Here is a 21378-nt window from a genome sequence, read left to right as displayed (position 1 = left end):
GGATAAATAATACACTTGCAGCTTTCTACTACAACATGTACAACTCAGATTATTCCAGGGAGCATTTCTATTGGGGAGAAATTCAGAAGCAACCTTAGTAGTTTTGAGGAACCAGAAACCTAAAAGACTTCAACAGAGGTATTTGGACAGGTTCTTAGCATTTATACAAGGCCTGGTCAATCTATGGACCTGTAACAGGCTGAAACATACATGCCTTTATCAGATGTTTCCTGTTTTGTCCTCCAGGTTTGTGGCTACTGTCTTTCGGGAATCTAAAACTGGAAACACCCTCTGATTCTGTTCACTGCTTTCCAGATTTTGTGATTGGACAGATCTTCCTTTTTGTAATGCTTGATGGCTGTGAGTTACCTGAATTCATCCTTTTTCTCACTCTCAACAGGGAGTGCTAAAACCTAATTCAAACTTTCCTGTTCTGTCTACAGATTCATTGCAGCCAGACACCTGAATACATATAGATGCTGCTGGCGTGGAGCTGGCGACTACTGCTATACATCCATTCCTCCTATCTACAGAGCAAATGCTAAATGCTAGGAGAATGTAGTGGCTGTTGGCTAGTTCAGCCACACCAGGTTCACCATCAACAAGAATAAAATGTTCAGCATCCAGGAACAGTTTGCCAGCCCAAATGTCTGAGCATTGTGAGATGGACTCTATAGAACATGACATTTCCCAATACAATCTCTTGCTTTTTTGAGTCTCAGCACGCATGGCATTGAAATCAAAATTTTCTACAAATTCGAAGGGACTAAAGCACAGTTTTTGATTGTGCGATGAATGCTGAGGGAAAGAACCATTTCTCAATAGCTTCCCAAAAAACTATGGATGGGTCTAGTGGGAAACAGAAGCAAGCAAATATCATCATCACAGGTTCTGCTGCCGACAGATTTTCTGTAAGGGAGATCAGCTGTCTCAGGGCACATCTGTGTGAAGATTTTCAACGAGTTCGAAAATGCATTAAATGAATTTCTGAATCAGTGATCTACACAGAAAAGAGTCAAGTTGCGAGCCCTGGGCCAGCAAATTCTGGGAGATTTGGATGCTGGTGCCTGGGAGGACAGAGTTTTGGAGAAATCTGCTGTGATGGTTTAGCAATCCCCCCCCCCAATCTTTATGGTCTTTACTATAAAGGTATAGGGCCCCTGTGCAAGCACCGGGTCATTCCTTACCCATGGGATGATGTCACATCCCGACGTTTCTAAGGCAGACTTTGTTTGCTGGGTGGTTTGCCAGTGCCTTCCCCAGTCATCTTCGCCAAGCTGGGTACTCTCTTTACCGACCTTGGAAGGATGGAAGGCTTAGTCAACCTTGAGCCCGCTACCTGAAACCAACTTCTGTCGGGATTGAAGAGATGGGAAAATTCCTATACTGGCACTGTGACAACACCTCATCGCCAGGCCTACCTAGAAACTAGCAATTTAAATTTCATACCTGACAAACTCCCCCCCCCTATACTTTTATTTTATGATTAGGGTTGCCAATGTCCAGGTGGTGGCTGGAGATCTCCTGGGATTATGGTTGATCTCTAGGCGACAGAGATCAATTCACCTGGAGAAAATGGCCACTTTGGAATGTGGATTCTATGGTATTATACCTCATTGAAGTCTTTCTCCTCCCCAAACCCCACCCTCCTCAGGCTCCACCTCCAAAATCTCCAAGTATATCTTAGCCTGGAGCTGGCAACGCTATTTATGATTAAGATTTTTGGGACCACTTGGCCTTCTAGTCCTCAATTATGGTAATGCCTGGAGTCAGGGTAGGGTTGCCAGGTCCCTCTTCGCTGCTGGCAGGAGGTTTTTTGGGCAGAGCCTGCAGAGGGTGGGGTTTGGGGAGGGGAGGGGAGGGACTTCAGTGCCACAGAGTCCAATTGCCAAAGCAGCCATTTTCTCCATGTGAACTGATCTCTATCAGCTGGAGATCAGTTGTAATAGCAAGCAATCTCTAGCTGCCACCTGGAGGTTGGCAACCCAAAGTTAGGATGCCACCTGGCATTCACTTGGCCTATTATAAGGGGATTATAGGCTTGAAGGAACCACACGGTAGGCTTGATTAAAACAACTAAGAAACAGGTTTGTTTCAATGGTATGTGTGGCTTAGTTGTTGTTGCTGTTTTCCAGCCCTCTGAATATTATAGTAACAAAGCTGGGGTCAGACAAAAAAATAACAGTTACAAAGCAGGTTTCTTGTTTGAATGATTCAAATTTATAACATGGAACAAAAAGGCTTTTAATTTTTAACTGCTTTTGACAGGAACAGCACCCAGGTCTTTATAACAGAAAGCAAGAAGGTAGTCTGAGAACTGCATTCTGGGGATAAACATGGAAATGACATTTAGCAGAAGGGAGAAGGTAGTGACCCACATACGTACTTGACTAGCTTTCCCATACATTGCCCTCTGCAAGAGCTTCTTCTCATGTACACTAGTGATTGCTCAGTGTAACACAATGCACAGTGAATCACTCTGCCACAACAACTTTCTTTCATAAAATGGACAGGTGTATAGAATGCTCCATCACTGCTACCTCTTGGAGCTGGGATCAGCAAGTTTACCATGTTGTATTCCTTTATCTTCCTGTATGCTTTCTCTGTGCTGTGTTCCACTGCACCTGAATTCCACTAAGGAAATGTCTGACATTAATTCTGGAACTGGGCAATGCATAGTTTCTTGCAACTTCCAAGTGGTGTAGTGGTTAAGAGCGGTGGTTTGGAGCACCGGGTTTGATTCCCCACTCCCCCACATGAGTGGCGGAGGCTGATCTGGTGAACTGGATTTGTTTCCCCACTCCTACCCATGAAACCAGCTGGGTGACCTTGGGCAAGTCATTCTCTCTCAACCCCACCTACCTCACAGGGTGTCTGTAGTGGGGAGGGGAAGGGAAGGTGATTGTAAGCCGGTTTGATTCTTCCTTAAGTGGTAAAGAAAGTCGGCATATAAAAACCAACTCTTCTTGTTGTTGTTCTATTCATTTTCCTGTCTTTCCTCCCTGTGTGTTACCAATATCCATTGCTAAAACACTGCAAAGGGAAAAAAAGCAACCTTGGTGTGATTATACATATGATCCTTTGGATATAGTGATTTACTGATGCTCAAACATGCTCCTTCATGTTGGTAGAACAACTTGAAATATCAATAAAACCATATGTGAAATCACACTTAGATTGCTTTTTTGTGATGTGAATCAATGAACACTAGTTACACATAGACGTCTATGATGCATTCATGTGTGTGTATACCTTTAAATGAGCCCTCAAGAACTAGCTTCTGTTCCCCCGCCAGGCCTCACTTAGGTCTTGATCTTGGTGGCAATATCTCAGAGTGTATATAGTAGGGGCCAAACAATGTGAGATTTGTTTTTAACTAGTCGGGTCTGGGTTTCCTGTACACATGCAGCTCCCAAATGGGGCAAATAACTCCTGCCAGGGCCATTTCAGCTCATGACACCCTATTCTCCCTGTGCCCAGAGACTTTTAAAATGGCAGTCCTTGCAGCTGCTGTGCAGCTGAGGAAGAAGTGAGTTGGGTCCAGATGGCTTCTTAAAAACATCTTGTGTAGTTCGGCCCTTAGCGTTCTCCATTCGTAGGTGTCCTCTCCTAGTTGGAAGCAATAAAGAAGCTTGTCTCGTTGCACTTGAAGCTACCACAGTCTCCTGTGGATTTGCAAGACTGAAGGGTATTATGAAGTAGGATGGGTAAGCTACCCCTTCCCACCACACTTTAGACAATACTACAACATCAGTAAAACATCAGACGAGAATATCTTGATGAAAATTTGTATATAGGTACGCTCTGTACAGAATAGGGTTGCCAACCTCCAGGTGGTGGCTGGAGATCTCCCGCTATCAGTCCACCTGGAGAAAATGGCTGCTTTGGAAGTGGACTCTATGACATTGAAGTCCCTCTCCTCCCCAAACCCCACCCTCCTTAGGCTCCACCTCCAAAATCTCCAGGTATTTCCCAACCCGGAGCTGGCAACTATAGAACAGAACAGTGGCTCTGTGCACAGGCTCTGTGTAGAAGCCAAAGGCATTCTAAAGCCTACTCCACTGACTGTGCAATCCTAAGGAGAGTTACTCCAGTCTAAATCTATTCTTTTCAATGAGATTAGACTGGCGTAACTCTGCATAGGATTATGCTGTAAGAGTGCAATCCTAAGCAGCTCTACACAAAAGCCTACTAAGGTCTAGTCAATGGGGCTTACTCCCAGAAAAGTGTTCTTAAGAGTAAACTGGAAGTATAATTAGAGTGGCCTTAAGCAACTCACCTTCTCTCCTCCTAACCTATCGTACAGGATTGTTGCGAAACTTAAAAAATGCTTCTCTGAGTATTTTTGGAGGAAGGGCAACTCACAAGTATACTTATTAAATGAATAACTTGCAACTGGAAGGGGTTCTTTTCCCCTCCGGCATGCTATCAAAGCACACCTTCCACTTCTTAAAGTAAAATAAAACTGAAATTATTAATGTTTATTATACTGCACACAGCAGAGGAAAGGCGGCATGGCACAACCCAATCCTATCAGATCTCGGAAGCTAAGCAAGGTTAGTACTTGGAAGGGAGACCTCCAAGTAGGGTGGCCAGGTCCCTCTTTGCCACCGGCGGCAGGTTTTCAGGGTGGAATCTGAGGAGGGCGGGCTTTGGGGAGGGGAGGGACTTCAGTGCCATAGAGTCCAATTGCCAAAGCAGCCATTTTCTCCAGGGGAACTGATCTCTATTGGCTGGAGATCAGTTGTAATAGCAGGAGATTTCCCGCTAGTACCTGGAGGTGGGCGACCCTACCTCCAAGGAAGGCTCTGCAGAGGAAGGCAATGGCAAACCCCCTCTGCTTCTCACTTGCCTTGAAAGCCCTTTGCGGGGGTCTCCATTAGTCAGCTACAACTTGACGGCACATTGCACGCACACATTATATTGCACAGAGACTTTATATTTCTATATTATGAACATTCATGATGTATTAAGAAGTTACTTACACATCATTTAACAATAACTTGTTTACAGAGACTATCTATTTAGGTCAATGCATTTCAGGAAAGAGCACCATGTTTTTGCTTTTTAATGCCAAAGATGGATTTATTTCTTATACCTGAGGGCCATCTCTTGGTACAAGAAGAGAAATGCAATGCCTTTAGCAAACATCAGATCTCTGTCCCAGATTGGCATGGAGTGGGGGCTGCTGCTACTACAGGCACTTCAACTGCTATTCGTTTCCCACTTCCTTCATTTTTTTATAAAACAAGCCTGCCCGTCCCCCTCTTGGGAGGAATCCTGTTTTTAATTCAACTAAGGGCTGTTTCTCATGAGATATGTTGTATCTGTGAATCAATATGTGTGTGGAAAATATGTGTACTGAATCAGTTCTAAAGGATACTCTTGAGTGTCAAATGCAAGGTTTTCCTTTAAAGGGGAAATTAGAAAAGACTGTGGCTAATAATTCAATGTATTTTAAAGGGAAAAAATGTGCCCGAAAGCTGAGTTACTTTAGATTCTGAATGAGTGTGCATTTTTTAACGCTCTGCCCAATATCAAAGTATGTTATGAAAAGAGCCCTTAGCATAGATGGTCAAATATCTCTCTGTTAAAATTTCATAGAATCATAGAGTTGTAAAGGACCACCAGGGTCATCTCGTCCAACCCCCTGCACAATGCAGGAAATTTACAACTACCTCCCCCCCACTCCCCCCAGTGACTCCTACACCATGCCCAGAAGATGGCCAAGATGCCCTCCCTCATATTTCATATTTGTTTAGGGTTGCCAGGTCCCTCTTCGCCACCGATGGGAGGTTTTTGCAGTGGAGCCTGAGGACAGGGTTTGGGGAGGGGAGGGACTTCAATGCCATAGAGTCCAATGGCCAAAGTGACCATTTTCCCCAGGTGAACTGATCTCTGTTGGCTGGAGATCAGTTGTAATAGCAGGAGATCTCCAGCTAGTACCTGGAGGTTGTCAAATGTCAACTCTAAATTTGTTTCTCCTGGGTAGTAATGATAAAGTAGGAAAGTTGTTCCCATGGCCATCTTGGTAAGGTGGCTACCACAGGCTATGCTATCTACTGCTGATATACTAAGTTGATTACTGTACACCCTCCCTGACTAGGGCAGCACCCTGGTAGTCTATCCACATCACTCCCTACTGTGACTCTTCCCCACTAGGATTGTCAACTGCCCATCCCCCACTCCTGGTTCTCCCTCTCCCCGTTGGTAATTAATTGGGGGGGGGGGAGAGTGGTGTGTGTGAAAAGGCACCCCATGAAGCTATGACATAATTTCTGGCTCTGTTAACTGGAAGTAGGGTTGCCAACCTCCAGGTGGTGGCTGGAGATCTCCCGCTATTACAACTGATCTCTAGGCAACAGAGATTGGTTGACCTGGAGAAAATGGAAGGTGAACTCTATGGCATTATACCCCATTGAAGTCCCTCCCCCTCTCTAAACCCCACCCTCCCTTCAGATATTTTCCAACCCGGAGCTGGCAACCCTATATATTAGCCCTTCTGGCTTGCTGTACAAAAAAGTGTTGGAATTCAGCCTCTTAGCAAGAGCAGCATCACGTTCCACTTTCAGTTTGGTTTGGCTCTTGTTGGAGCCCGTTTGCGTTTTCTTCATGGCATACCTTTGTGGTTACAATAAAGGGTCTTCTTTGTAGTATGCCCTCTGTGAGCCCTACTTTTAATGAACACTGGCAACAGGTTCAGCGTTCTTCTGAAATGCTACCTTACAGATTACTGAAAGCTCAAGTTAAAAGAGCTTGGCCTGGGCAGTGCCCTGAGGTGCATGGAAAACTCTCCAGGTAATTGCAGAAACCTAGTGAGCCATGATGGACTTGGGGGGGGGGTGTATTGAAGAATTTAACCCTCTGTGCCCCAACAAGTGGGGAAAGTATGCCACTAGACTGGAGTTTAAGCAGCCAATGGCTAGGGTTGCCAATCTCCAGGTACTAGCTGGAGATCTCCTGCTATTACAACTGATCTCCAGCCGATAGAGATCAGTACACCTGGAGAAAATGACTGCTTTGGCCATTGGACTCTATGGCATTGAAGTCCCTCCCCTCCCCAAACCCCACCCTCCTCAGGCTCTGCCCCAAAAACCTCCTGCTGGTGGCAAAGAGGGACCTGGCAACCCTACCAACAGCACTGTAGATCCAAACAGGAAGGAATATATATTCCTCTGGCCACAATGTATTAAGGAGCCTTCTTCCTGCTAATCATTAAGACGTTCCCCAATGTGGAGCCCATGGGTACCATGGCACTGCCAGTACTTCCCCTGGAGCCTCCTGAGCTTTTCAGAAAGTAGGCAGGGCTATTGTAAAGCAGGGCTGGTTACTGGCTGCCCTGATTCAAATGAAAGGGTTTTCCATGGCTACAACAGCAGCTACAGCCACTGGAGGGATTGGTAAGCAGCTGGGCTTGTGGTTCCATTTCGCCTTCAGGCTTTCCTTCTTTTTATTCCTATTTGTCTTTCTCCTTCCCTCCTACCAGGGCTTTAGTTCACTTCTTTTATTTCCCTGCTGCTATTCTTTTACCAAGCATGGAGGGAAGTACTGTCTTTGGATCTATCTCCTGAGGTGGCTATGTTTGTTTGACTCCACCTTATGGGGAAGCCATTTTAATTTTGGCCCTTACCCCTATGGAAGCTACTTTGACGTGGTGCTCACCACCATTTATCAACATTCCAAAGGTGCCCACAGGCTGAAAAAAGTTTAGGACTTCTGGCTTAGGAGCTGTTGTCTCTACGGTTAGGAGGGCTGAACTGAAGAGTGCCGCCCTGATTTTGGCTGCAGTCCTATGCACTCTTAGGCTCATTTGTCAGTACAGGCATACCTTGTTTTATTACCCTTATTGCACTTCACAGATATTTTCAAGCAAGTCTATCAGTGCCATTTTTCCAACAGCATGTGCTCACTTTGTGTCACATTTTGGTAATTCTCGCAATATTTCAAACTTTCTCATCATTATTACAGTAATTTTTTTTAGACATAATGCTATTGCACACTTAATAGACTACAGTATAGTGTAAACATAACTGTTAAACGCACGGGGAAACAAAAAAAATCATGTGATTCACTTTATTTCAGTGGTCTGGAGCCAAACCCACAATATCTCTGAGGTATGCTTGTATGCTTGGTTCCATCATCAACCAAAAGGCAGACTGCAGCCAAGAAATCAGAAGGAGATTGAGACTGGGAAGGGCAGCCACGAAGGAGCTAGAAAAGAGTCTGAAGTGTGTCACTGGTCACCAAGATCAGGTTAATTCATGCCATCATATTCCCTATTACTATGTATGGGTGTGAGAGCTGGACAATGAAGAAAGCTGATAGGAAGAAAGTAGCTTCCTTTGGAATGTGGTATTGGAGGAGAGGGTTACGGATACCCTGGAACACCAAAAAAACAACAGCAAATCAGTGGGTTTTAGATCAAATAAAGCCTAAACTGCCCCTAGAAACTAAAATGACTAAACTGAGGCTGTTGTACTTTGGGCATATTATGAGAAGACAAGAGTCACTGGAAAAGACAATCATGCTAGGAAAAGTTGAGGGCAGCAGGAAAAGAGGAAGACCCAACAAGAGATGGATTGACTCTATAAAGGAAGCCACGGCCCTCAATTTGCAAGATCTGAGCAAGGCTGTTAAGGATAGGACACTTTGGAGGACACTGATTCATAGGGTCGCTATGACGCACCCCCCCCCTCTTTCAACCACTTCAATATCCCACTCTCTCAGCCCGACCGTATATGCTGAGGGAAAAGCGTTGGCCTGAGTTTATTTGTGAGGAGATTATTTTCCTTCTCCTCCAGTCCCACACCAGTATTTACCTCAGAGAGAAATAGGACACAAGAGGCTTTTTAACTTAAACAGACAAAACAGGGGTGTTTATTGAACAGAACTCACAGAGATTGATTTTCAAGGAAAAGGCAGAAATTGGAGGGAAAACTCAAAGTCAGGTTTATCTACACAAGATTACTTGAGAGAGATAGCTTAGATGTTTTCTTCACTCAAGTTCCTTCGGTTCTTAGTTTCACGCTTAGTTCTGTCCCTCAGAACTGTTACTCAGATTCGGACTCTCAGGCTCTGTCCCCAGCCTAGCTCACAGGAGCGAAGGAAGTCTGAGTTCCTTTCCCTCCTCAGAGAACTCACAGAGGTTTGGGGAAATATCCAAAATCCCTCTTCCAGTTCTCTCTGATTACCCCACACCAGTGGCTGTAATCCTCCACACCTCCCTGCTACCGGAACAGCTCTACCTCAGAGACTAATTCCCCTTTGTGACCTGAGAATGGGCCCACTCTAACCCAATTCTCACTCCTGCTACTCCCACAGGTTGTGTGTGTCAATAGCTTTGGCTTTAACAGAACCCCTCAGGTTCACAGAGTACAGTCTGGCTTCCGCTCAGTCTCGCTACCAAGCTTCCAATCTATCACAGCCCTCTCTCAGGCTGGGTCCCAAGCTTCGACTACTTTCACAGCCTTCTATCCAGGCTGGGTCCCAAGCTTCAAATGCTTTCTGTCTCTTAGAGCTCAGGATGTCAGCTCTCTGGCTCCGCGCACTCTTGGTCTGTCAGCTCTTGCTGCAGATTGACCCCTTATCCGTCACAGTCGCCATGAGTCAGAAACGACTTGACGGCACTTAACACACACACACACACATGCTTGTATAGTGGTGGCTGGGGCCTCAGCATAATCCCAGGTATGTCCAGTTTAATTCTAGGTAAGGCCCTCCTTCCCAACCATTAATTCTACAGTCATTGCAGCTTTGAATCTAATTTGGACCTTGCAGAATGTTCCACCCCTCCCTTTGGATAGGTGAAGGTTGAAATGGGTCCGGTCCAAGATCCGCTCCTACAAGAAACAGACCATTTAGCGGCTACAGTTTACCATCTGAGTTTAAGAAGAAATTGCTCTATAAACCTTGCGTCGTCACATGGGGGCAGAAGAGGCTTAGCAAAATTGAATGCCTCATATCTATGAGACGAAATAAACACAGTCTGCCATACTGGAGGGGGGGGGAGTTAAACGTTATGCCCATATTAATGTTAAACGTTATGCCCATAGTGGTATGGGGGTTGCCAGGAGGAGGGGAAGAGGAAATAGTGCATGGAGGGAGATACTGAAGAAAGGAGGTGCCCCCTCACAAGTCCTTGTGGGTTCCCTACCACACAAGTGGGCCTGGCCTAGCAGCCAGCACCACACAACTGGCTGTAGTTTTCTAGGTAGAGGCTGCTGGCTGGGGAAGGAGGGAAAGCTGAAGCCAAAGGGGCAGATGAAGTAGGTTGACTCAGCTGTTGGGTGGGAAGGAGAGAAAGAAGCAGGGAAAGGGGAGAGGCTATAAGGGTTTTCAGGAAAGGGAAAGAGGAAATAGTGGGGAATGTGGAAATGAGATGCCCCCTGCAAATCCTTGTGGATTTCCACTTGTTCCCTTATAGTAGTATTAGGGAATAAGTAGTTTTGCAGATCTACCTTAAGATTGCATAACCTTAATTCTAAAACAAGCCTTAGAGAACAAGGCTTAATTCTAAAATAAGGCAAGAGGAGAACATGATGTTTGTAATGATTAACATCTTGGCAAGTACATCATCTTATGCTGGACTAAAAGTGCTTGCTTCTGCATTGGACAGGAGCCTGTTATTCAGCTGAATAATAAATCTTTAAACCTTCTCCCCCTTGATGTGTTAATTGGGCTGGGACACCAAGGGACAAATCTGTTGGTTGAAAAACTGTCATCGGCCAACAATTTCATTGGTTTGACAGTACATAATGTAACATGTTACATCAAATTTCCAGCACACCTCTTAATTCATAATTGGTCATCAGTTCCGCTCATTTACCTGATCCCCAACACCTGTGTCTTTTCAACTTTGTTATCTGCCTAGTTAATACATTCCCTTTGAAGTACCCATTACAGTAACTGGTACGAAATTTCTTCTTGGCCCTCTCTCAGCTACCTCATCCTATTCCTTTCCTTTCTGTTCACACAGATTCCTCTTTCCTGTCCTTAATATTGTTCTTGGCAATCACTAACCAATTCTAACAGATACTAATAAAGCATAACACATATCCATACATCATAAAGCACAACAAATATGCATACACCATCTTATTACATCATGTATATTTTCTCCTGGAAGGCAGGTATCTCCGTACTCCCTTTCACCAACGACTATGCCCATGCAAAACAGAGAAAGTGGAAACAATAGAACATGTTCTGCTGCAATGTCCCTTCTACAATGACATAAGATCGCAGTATATTCTCCCCATATTGTCATCCTTTCCTGGGAGATCAGGAAAAGCTAAAGTTTCCCTTCTCTTAGCAGACTCCTCTCTGAAGATAACCATTCAAGTAGCCAAATTTTGCCTCTGGTCCAGTGGGATTCATAAACGGCTAATTGAAAACCTTTCCCCATAGAAGATCTTTCCTCCTCTTCTTCAAATTACCTTCCCAGAATCATAAACTTTTATTATTTTATTTTATTATTTTAACTTAACTTTGATTTTTATTCCGAGCTGATATTGTATTGAAATAAAACTTGATTGATATATATTTTCTTATACTATCATTGTGAGTTCAGTTTGGCATCAGAGAAACATTCAACTGTTTTGGTTTTTATTTTTACAGCTGGATGGCTTCCATTTTTGCTTCTTCCTCCCAGAATGCCTAGAATTCCCAGAATACCAAAGGTGTGACCAGGTACCATCTGTAGTGAAATATGGTCCTGAACTAGACCCAAGGGAGAGGGGAAGAGTCAATAGTCCTAACAGAGTAGAGGGAAACAGAAACACCACACAGGGAAAGGAGCTCAGAGGAGAAAGGTGCTCTGTTTTATGTTTACAATAAATTCTGCCCTCCGAATTCAGAGTAGCAATTCTACCCAGAACAAAGAGGCCATAATGGGAATTAATCAATATATCATTTTTAACCCCTTGCTATAAAATGAGAGAAGCAAAAGCCTGCCCCTAAGAAACAATCCATGTGTTTCATATTATGAAGTATAATTTTTGTTATTTGTAGTACCACCAAGCATAAAAAAAGCTTTAACATTAACAGTTTTTGGTTAGCTTGATTCTGAATCATTAGAGTTCATTAGAGTTCACTCTGGGGCTGGGAGTATCTTTTACCGGCTTCGACTGGTTAGCCAGCTGCACTGCAGCCTTTCCTGGACAGGAAAGACCTGGCCACTGTGGTGCATGCCCTGGTAACATCTAGATTAGGTTATGGCGATGTGTTCTATATGGGGTTGCCCTTGAAAAATGTTTAGAAATTTAAATTGGTGCAGACTGCTGCAGCCAGGATGTTGACTGGAGTGGCTTGTAGGAACCATATCACTCCAGTCTTGGCTCATCTACACTGGGTCCTAATCTGTTTCTGGGCTAGGTTTGCCAGGTTCTCCCTGGCCACCAGCAGGGGATGGAGGGGGTAGGGTTGCCAGATCCAAGTTGGGAAACACCTGGAGATTTGAGGATGGAGCCTGGAGAAGATAGGGATCTCAGTGGGGTACAATGCCATAGAATCCACCCTCCAAAGCATCCATTTTATCCAGGGGAACTGATCTCTGTAGTCTGGGGACGAGCTGCAATTCCAGAGGATTGCCAGGTCCCACCTGGAGGCTGACATCCATATTCTGGGCTTAATTCAAGGTGCCGGTGCTGTCCTTTAAAGGCCTATACAGTTTATTTTCATTCACCCTTACCCAGCTACTATGATTATCTTCTGTTTTGGGTGCCCCTGCCTTCTGAGTTTAGATGGGTTACAACGTGAAAGAGGGAATTCTCAGTCATGGCACTGAAACTGTGGAAATCCCTACCCCGGGAAATTCATCCATTTTCTGCAGGCAGGTGAAAATTTGTTCCCTTAATGATCTTGCCTTCTTTTAGTTCAGGTACCTTTACTGGCATAACAAACATTTTGCTAAATACAGTATGCTTGAATTGCAGATTTTTATATGCTTTATTTGTGGTGTGTTTAGAAAAATACTATTTTTATTTTTTAACATTTTTATTATAACAATCAATTATACAGATATACAATAACCAAAAAATGACAAGATAAAAACTTTAGTATTTTAATAACAGATAATCAAAAGCTATCAGTCACCAAAACTAAAAATTAAGTGTGCCTTGCATTTAATAATTTGTTAACCAGGTCCTTAAATATACTCTAAAATTACTGCTATTTAATAATGGTATAGGTCTGTAGGATGTAACTTCCTGAGTCCCCCACTTTCCTTCAATTTTAAAGTTGTATTAGCATTTGTCCATCCTTCTAAAGGGATTCCTGTCTTTCCCATATATCCATAAACCCTCTCCAGATATAGAATTAGGTATATAATCCAAATAGGTTTTATAGAACTCATTTGTAAGCCAGTCAGGTCCCAAAGATTTGTGGTGTTAATTGATTTTATTATAATGTTCCAATTTTGTTAGCTGCTATTTGCATGGAAAGGTGGTGGGATATAAATTTTGAAAACAAACACATACATGAGTTTAGATTAGGTTGCCAACTGATCTTATTTGTCTGTGAGAAATTAGTTCACTTCACTGTGTGCATCAAAAACTAACAGATTATTCTAGAATCACACCTACGCTTCTAATTTACCTGATCTTACAGATTTTGATTTATTTTTAAAAAGCCATGTTGGGCTTCTTAGTAGGGTTTCCAGCTTCGGTTGGGAAATACCTGGAGATTTTTGGGGTGGAGCCTGAGGAGGGTGAGATATGGGGAAGGGAGGGACTTCGGTAGGTTATAATGCCATCGAGTCCACCTTCCAAAGTGGCCGTTTTCTCCAGGTGAACTGATCTCTGTCACCTGGAGATCAGCTGAAATCCCAGGAGATCTTCAGCCACCACCTGGAGGTTAGCAACCCTGCTTGTTAGCCACATTTGGCTCTGAAGCCACAGGATACAGAGTACTGTGAGCATAACTGGGGAGCGGGGTGGGATTTATTCAACATTAGCCCAATGAAAGTAGCAGCATCCATACAGAAAAAAGTACATGTGGTGATGCTCTCTTGGTAATGAATAGTGAACAAACATACAGATTATACCCATCATTTACTGGGCGACTACCTTCCATAGGTAATATACTTGTGATTGATAGTATTGAAAAGAAGCAGATGCAGAACACAGAGGTAGGGTGCTGATTTAAGATGAACAATGTTCACAAAAATATCTCCTCCTTCATTTTAATGTCTCTTCTGTCAAGTACACCTCATTCCCTTTCCTTTTAAATGTTGGTTGGGTCCTCCTGCCACCACCTCTATCCTCAGACTCAGCTGTTGCTTTGGTGCTCTGTACTAGTGCAGAAGCAGTGTTCCTAATAGTGTGGTAAAATATTACATAAGGAGGCATATTGCTGTACGGCTGATTAAAATTGCTACAAAGTCATCTACCTTTTTGACAAATCCCGTGCACTAAGGGTCAAACCAAAGGGCCCCAAGCAGCTGCTTGGTAAAATTAGCCCTACAGCTGCTTCTCCCTGATGGAATGCTAGGGTTGCCAGCTCGGGGTTGGGAAATACCTGGAGATTTTTGGGGTGGAGCCTGAGAAGGGTGGGATTTGGGGAGGGGAGGGACTTCAATGAGATGTAATGCCAAGAGTCCACCTTCCAAAGTGGCCATTTTCTCCGGGTGAACTGATCTCTGTTGGCTGGAGATCAGTTGTAATATGCTGCATCAATGCTACATAAATATGACTATGGAATGAAGGAAATTAATTGCGAAATAACCAATCAGATTATTACCAAGTTCTATAGTGAAATCTATGGCCAGTTCACAAACTTCCTATGCCAATTCCATCTTCAGGCATTATTTCCATCATGATGATGTGTAAAGTTTTAGCTTTGTTAAAGACCACTTTTATGAGCACATCTATCATATCAATGAATTCTGACCCAGTGCCTGACTTGATAGGCAATTTACTTCATTATGAAGACGGTGTATCTGAATTGATTAGTTCATGGTGTGTTGGACTTGACAGGTGCTGTTTATTTTACAAGGAATTATGGATTTGCTTTGACAGATGATGAGAGCCTTTGGCAGGATGAACAATATCTACGTTGTTACAAGCCGTGTTCGCTTCAGCTAGGAATGTTCATAAAGAGATACATGTACAATCTACCTTTTGGAAGTGTATCCTTAATGTGCACTTAAAGCAGAGTTGAAATGAATTTGAACTTTAGACTTTGCACAGTTGAAGGACTCGTTAAGATGGCCGGCTAGATCCAGACTGTCCTGGCTGTCACTGGGGATTTTTATTTTATCTGCTGATAGGGCTGGTGCTCTTGTTGCAGTCCTGCTAGCATTCTGAATCTAGGAGATAATTCAGGCAGTCGACACAATTGCTCATAGGCATCTTCTTCCTTTCTGGGGAGTCAACCAGGTGGCCAACCAGGTGCCTCTAGGAAGCCCGCAAACAAGACAACTGCAGCAGCATCCTGCCTGTGCTCCACAGCACCTAATATATTCAGCATGCTCCTCTGATCCTGGTGATAATAGGTATGCTTCATGACTAGTTTCCATTTTAACTAGTAGCCATGAATACCCCTTTCCTCCATGAACATGTCCACTTCCCTCTTAAAGCCTTCCAAGTTGGCAGCCATGACCACATTTTGGGGCAGGGAGTTCCACGGTGACATGTTTGCTCTATTTCAGTTGGAGTGCTAGTTATGGCCTTGAAATACAGGATTTGGCTATGCTCTGATCACATTCAGATTGGACTCCAGCAATATGGTCTACATGGGACTGCCTCTGAAGACCATTTGGAAGCTGCAATGTGTTAGATTTACAGCCCAACCTATGTGCATTAATTGTGTGCATGTGCAGGGTTCTCTCCACTTGACTGAGAGCCATCAACTAAGCAGAGAGATCACATATATGCATACATGATTGTTCATATGGGTGCTATAGCACATTTGAATGAACATTCACAGATTGAGCATGGAGCTTGCCACATCCATCCAATTCCCCTGCCCCACCCCCAAATGCATTCATCCCACCCACATTGAACATCTATCTAAAGAGCGTCTGTGTCTTTCTCTCCTTTTCTTCCTGGTTATGTGTAGCATAACATATTGACTGACATGATATCATTGGGTTGGGCACTTGAGCATTCCCACTGCACATCAGTGGGTTGTCAGCTGTTGGCAGCTGGAGCATGGAAGTCAAGTGTTGTTTTGGGAAGAAGGAAGAAATCACAGAGCAGTGGTGCCTCAGAAGAGGATGAGCTCCAAATGGCACCAACCTCCCCTCACTGCATTTTAAATAATAGATCATACAAAAAATAATCTGGTTTCTCTGTTTTTCATTATCCCCCCAAAATGTCTATGTGCAGGCTATGTCTATCACATAAAAAGGGGGGATCTTATCAGATTATTTATTCAGTTCCCTAAGTGGTACCGAAGTATGAATGAAAAATGTAAAGAGTTTGCTAAGTGCACTTTCTTCTGGCAATTCAGTCCAATCAGACTCTGTATTAAAAATTCAGCATTCCTGCTCTGCTGGATGTTGTAGCAGCATCAACCAGGGGGGCGGGGGGTGGAGAGCTTTGCAGAGATAATGGACTTGGTTTCCAGGCAGAGTTACACACATCCATTTGGATGACGCTTGCTAAAGACAACAGACTGCCGGCTATTCATTTGTGCCAGGCTGACGAGGACAGGATAGAATGAAAATGGCTGTGCTTTTTGTAGAGGGGATAACTGGTGATGCTATAAATACATCCAAATGGCTAGGTTTTCGCTGTTCTATGGTGCAAGGCTGGCCCAGGCTAGCCTGATCTCGTCAGATCTCAGAAGCTAAGCAGGGTCGGCCCTGGTTAGTATTTGGATGGGAGACCACCAAGGAATACCAGGGTTGCTGTGCAGAGGAAGGCACTGGCAAACCACCTCTGTTAGTCTGTTGCCATGAAAACTCCAAAAAGGGGTCGCCATAAGTCGGCTGCGACTTGACGGCACTTTACACACACACACACACACATGATGCAAGGATATAGCAATGGCATGAAGTCTCCATTTTGGTTCGTATGTCTCCTCCATTTTGAGGCTTGGGCCAGAACATCTGTGTGTGTCCCATGAGGCCAAGAAATAAGGTTTGTTACCAGTTGTACTACAGAACACAGAGAGTCAGTAGAAATTCAGTAGAGAGTCAGCACATTCATTGAGGAATATAGCCAGTCCAGGGAGATACCAAGCCTTATCTAGTGTCAGGCAGACCTTTGATCAATGCTTCCCAGCGATTAATCAATGTGTCTTAGCCAGAAAAGGATCCTGCCACACTTGTGTGTATGTGTGTTACATACTGCCAAGTCACTTCTGATTTATGGCAACCCTATGAATTAATTACCTCCAAAACATCCCATCATTGACAGCCTTGTTCAGGTCTTGCAAAATGAGGGCTGTGGCTTCCTTGACTGAGTCAATCCATCTCATGTTGGGGCTTCCTCTTTTCTTGCTGCCCTCAACTTTTCCTAGCATTATTATCTTTTCCAGTGCTTCTTGAGAGCCAGTGTGGTGTAGTGGTTAAGAGCGGTGGACTCTAATCTGGTGAACTGGGTTGGTCCCCCACTCCTACACATGAAGCCTCCTGGATGACCTTGGGCTAGTCACAGTTCTCTCTGAACTTTTTCAGCCCCACCTACGTCACAAGGAGTCTGTTGTGGGAGAGGAAGGGAAGGCAATTGTAAACCACTCTGAGACTCCTTAAAGGTAGAGAAAATTGGGGTATAAAAGCCGACTCTTCTTCTTCATAATATGACCAAAGTACAATAGCCTCAGTTTGGTCATTTTCACTTCTAGGGAGAGTTCAGGCTTGATCAAGAATTCACTTATTTGTCTTTTTGGTAGTCCACAGTATCCATAAAACTCTCCTCCAACACCACATTTCAAATGAATCAACTTTCTTCCTGTCAGCTTTCTTCATTGTCCAACTTTCACACCCATATATAGCAGGGGTCGGCAAACTCATTAGTCAAAAGAGCCAAATATCAACAGTACAACGATTGAGATTTCTTTTGAGAGCCAAATTTCTTAAACTATATAGGTAGGTACACTGTTTATTAAACAACAACCAGCAATTAAAATCTTGGAATTAGTTGCTGCTACCACATGGAAGCAAAAAAGGAGTAAGCCGCTGTTTTCCTTTCCTGGAGCTGGCTTAAACAGACTGCTGTCCAGGGTCCTGAATGTGCTGAAAAATAAAGCTGGGGATACCTTTTTATTCAAAGTATCCCACAGTTGGTGGCAGTGAAAAACTCCTCCCCTGTGTGTTGTGGGGGGGGGGGGTTCCCGGCATCTTCCCTTCCAACCAGCAAAGGGAATACCCCCTCCTTTAGGTCATCACGGATGGCTAGGTCTGCTGCCTTGCACGTGACCTTCACCTGGCTGGTTGCTTTTAGACACAGGGAGCTGTATGGCACGGGCTGTTGGCCTAATGCAAAAGGGCAATCCTTACATGCTGATGTTCTTACTGTTTAAACGAGATCCACAAGGAGAGAACTGGGAATCGCTGGAGGGAGCAAAACATGACATGCAGTAAATGCAAATGTACATAAATACAAGCACATTTTAAAATCCTCTTCAGGAGCCAGACTTGATTGTCAAATTTGGTTAGATCTGCTTTAAGAAGCAAGAGTAGAGCTTATGCATGCGTTCACTGCAACAAAGGATTTCCCGCTATGCTACAGAGAAATCTGACAACCCTAGCTATTCACTAATTGATTTATATTCCACAACACTGGAAAAAAAACATCAAAACCAAAACTTTTCAGTAAACAACTTTAAAGCACATTTTTATGAAGCAACAACTCATCATAATGTGGGATTAATGCACCATGCAACTGTACCCGCATTTCCAGGTGTTGTTGCTGTTATACTGTGCAAAGCACAAAGGCATACAGATTTATCATATAACATATTTTAGGTTTCAAGGATTCTTCTTCAAGAGGCAGACACGACACAATGTGAACTAAAATCGTATGAAAAGGAGGTCAGTTTCTATTTCAGCAGCATATACTACATGAGGAGGGGTGATTGTTTGTTTGTTTTAAATTAATATGCCAGCCAATCCTTTTGAAAGATTTAAGAGATTTATTTTTACCCCTAGTAACAGCAGCTGCATATCTGGGAGAAAATATGGTATGTATGTTGGTTCTACGGCAGGGTGTTGCCCTAGGAAAATGGCACTCATGATAATTTGTGAATTGGGAATGGAGTGAGTACAGAGTGAGTACAGTGTGTATATAGAATAAGAGACTTCTTGGATCTGACAATTGTTCCATCCAGTCCTGCAACCTGTTTCCCATAGTGGCCAGCCTGATGTCCTACAAAGGTCTACAAACAGGGCATGGAGACCCAAACCTTCCCTTGTTGTTGCCCTCTAGCAATCAGTATTCACAGGTATATTGCCTCTAAATATGGAAGTTCCATCATAGCAAATAGCCATTAATGGACACCTTCCATGAATCTGATAATCCCATCGTTGCTTCTGCAGGCCAGAGTTCCAAGTCAAATGACAATTATACTTTCTTCTGCATGCATCCACTACACACAGGAACCCACTTTGGAACCCGCCAGCTCTCTGCACAAGCAGCCGCATGAGGACAGGGGTGATGTCTGAAGCAAGCCAAGATGGCTGACTCATTATTGGTTTCCTTCCCATCCTTGGTCTACATTCAAGCAGTGTCATTGTCTGGGACACATTCTCAAGATCTAAGGGTGGCAGATTCTAGTGAAACTAAGGGTGTAGCTTCACTAGAATCTAGCCTTCAGCTAGCTCATCTTCCAGGACTTCTACACATGCCTGATTTTGGAATCTGTGTGTGTGTGTTAAGTGCTATCAAGTGCCAACTTAAGGTGATCCTATGACCTCTAAAATGTCCTATCATTAACAGACTTGCTCAGGTTTTGCAAATTGAGGGCTGTGGTTTCCTTGAGTGAGTCAATCCATCTCTTGTTGGGTCTTCCTCTTTTCCTGCTGCCTTCAACTTTTCCTAGCATGACATTTTTAGTGACTCTCGTCTTCTCATAATGTGACCAAAGTACAACAGCCTCTGTTTTGTCATTTTGGTTTCTAGGCAGAGTTTAGGCTTCGATATCTACTGAACATATAAATTGGATGTGAGATGCAATGATATGGCATTAACAGTTTGGCTGCATTTTTCCATATAATGTCCATTCTATTTAATTTCATGTAGTGAACAGTTCATCTCTTCAGTGCCACCTGATTCTGACAACACACATGGATAGATACTATATGGTACAATTCCTAGTTGCATATGGAAGTATTACCATTAACATTCCTGAAATTCAGCGTAGCTTCACTAGAATCTATCCTACAACATCACCCTGTTCCACCCACTAACTCTTGGGATTTGAGATGTTGAGGACTTGGCACCCCTACACTTTTGAGGCAAACTGACATACAGATTTTTTCTCTTATGGCCTGAAACCTCCATAAAACACACCCACTCCAGATACTAAATGACTGTGCACTTCCAATAATTTTTGCAAAACAACAACAACACCCTTCTAGAAACTTCCTCTAGTTTACATTTTCTGGAGTAATGTCCTTCCTTTAATTAGATTTGTCTAATTCTCCCAGTCCCTTCCTGGTTCTTATGACATTGCTTAAGAAGTCTGCAATGCCAAGATAGCACTGAGCACATTAACTTTTCTCTAGAAAAGCCACGACATTCTGGTCCAAATAATGACTATTGATGGTGACTTGTCTTTTAAGGCTGAAAGTCTTTGCAGCAACAGAAGTTTCCTTGCCGAGCTCGTGCTTTCTATCAGCAAGCAGGTGGGCACATGTTCAAAAGCTTCAAAAAGCAGTTTGGGGATTTGGTGCCAAGGAGAAATGCTACCACTGGGCACATGCTGTTTCTCCATCAATCTCCCCGTTGCAGAGCAGTCATGCTTCATCCACAAAGGCTTTAAAGTTTGGAAGAAGCACTTTCTGAGCAGGAAAATCAGGTGCGTGTGGATGTACAAAACATATCTTCACTTCCCAGTGGTTCTAAGCTCAAGACTCCCTTAGATTAAATTATTGAACAAACATAAATAATAACAGTGCTGGAATTTTTAACTTCAGAGTAAAAATACAAGGTTTGCAAGCTCAGGAACAATATGGATTAGCAGAAGTTCCCAAGTTTAAAATGTCATAAAACAATCTGCCCCCTTGCCAATTTCTTCTGTGAGGCAGCTGGAGATGGACAATCTCTCTAGGGAAATGTCTTTTTCAAAAAAAGGAAAGAATGAATCCTGCTTCTGAATTTTTGGTACTTCCCAGTGGTGTAACCAGTGCTTACACATGTTTTCCTTTGAGTGAACTCAATTCTTTACGTTTTCAATTTGAATACAAATATAATTTAAAAGGGAGGGAAATGAACATTG

The sequence above is a fragment of the Euleptes europaea genome, chromosome 6 (genome assembly GCF_029931775.1).
Source record: "Euleptes europaea isolate rEulEur1 chromosome 6, rEulEur1.hap1, whole genome shotgun sequence".
Classification (NCBI taxonomy): Eukaryota; Metazoa; Chordata; class Lepidosauria; order Squamata; family Sphaerodactylidae; genus Euleptes; species Euleptes europaea.
This window is presented reverse-complemented; position numbering follows the sequence as displayed.